Below are 1026 nucleotides of genomic sequence, written 5' to 3'. Positions count from 1 at the left end.
TAAACGGGTGGAATTCGGACCCTCTCGCAAGGGAGCCGAAGCCCGCCAGCCCCGGGAGGCCTCGGGGCCGCCGTTTTCAAGCCCGACCAAAAAACCCGAAAAATGGGGAAAAATGGGAAAAATTCCCACTCCCAAAAGGCTTAAAAGTCGGTTGGGCGGCAGCCCGGGTCGGTCTCTGCAGACCTGGAGGCGCTAGACACAAGTCTGGTAAACAGGCTAAGTCTCGACATGCCACCTCTTACTATCCTGCAGGTACCCCGCCAATCCCCCCGGAACCGGCTGGCAATTGGCGAATCAGCGGGACGAATTTGAATTCGTGACCGACTCTCTGACACCGAATCGCCGCAAACGCGTTTCGATTTTTCGGCTTCGGTACCTCCCATCAGACTTTGACTGGCCATATCTCCGGACTCACGTGTCGCAGCCGGGACCTTCAGGTACCGTTCGACGCGTCTACCCCTGCCCCGTCGAATGGCGCCCCTCGCGGTGTGGTCCGATTTCCGCATTTTGGTCAGATTTGCCTTCAAAATTTTCAGATTGAGTTGACGAATGCCCCCTACGGGGTAACCTCTTGCCCTTTCGGACCTGGTCCCTGTGACTTAATTTCCGCCTTTTGCTCAATCGTTTCCCCATTTATAATTAATTTTAAAAATCGGGTTACTCAGTTCTGGTTTACCAGTTCCCTCTTCGGACTTAGTTTTTGGTTAATCATTTCCGGTTCACCAGTTCCCGTTTTGGACTTAGTCTCTGCGGGCCGTTTCTCACCTTTTGGTTCATCAGTTCCCCTCTTTTAATAATTTTTTGGCTGCTTTCGTTTGATCATTTCCCTGCCTTCTGGGTAACTTTTCCCCCTTAGGACTTCATCGCCGCACATAATTTTCGACTTCTGGTTGATCATTTCACCCCTTTTAATCATTTTTGCAACTTTTGGTTAACCATTTCCCCCAGCTTCTGGTTAACCATTTCCCCTTTGGGACTTAGTCTCTGAGCATTCTTTTGGGATTCTGGTTAACCATTTGCCAATTT

The sequence above is a fragment of the Heptranchias perlo genome, unplaced genomic scaffold (assembly GCF_035084215.1).
Source record: "Heptranchias perlo isolate sHepPer1 unplaced genomic scaffold, sHepPer1.hap1 HAP1_SCAFFOLD_406, whole genome shotgun sequence".
Classification (NCBI taxonomy): Eukaryota; Metazoa; Chordata; class Chondrichthyes; order Hexanchiformes; family Hexanchidae; genus Heptranchias; species Heptranchias perlo.
The sequence above is the reverse complement of the archived record's forward strand: the minus strand, read 5'-3'. Positions refer to the sequence as shown.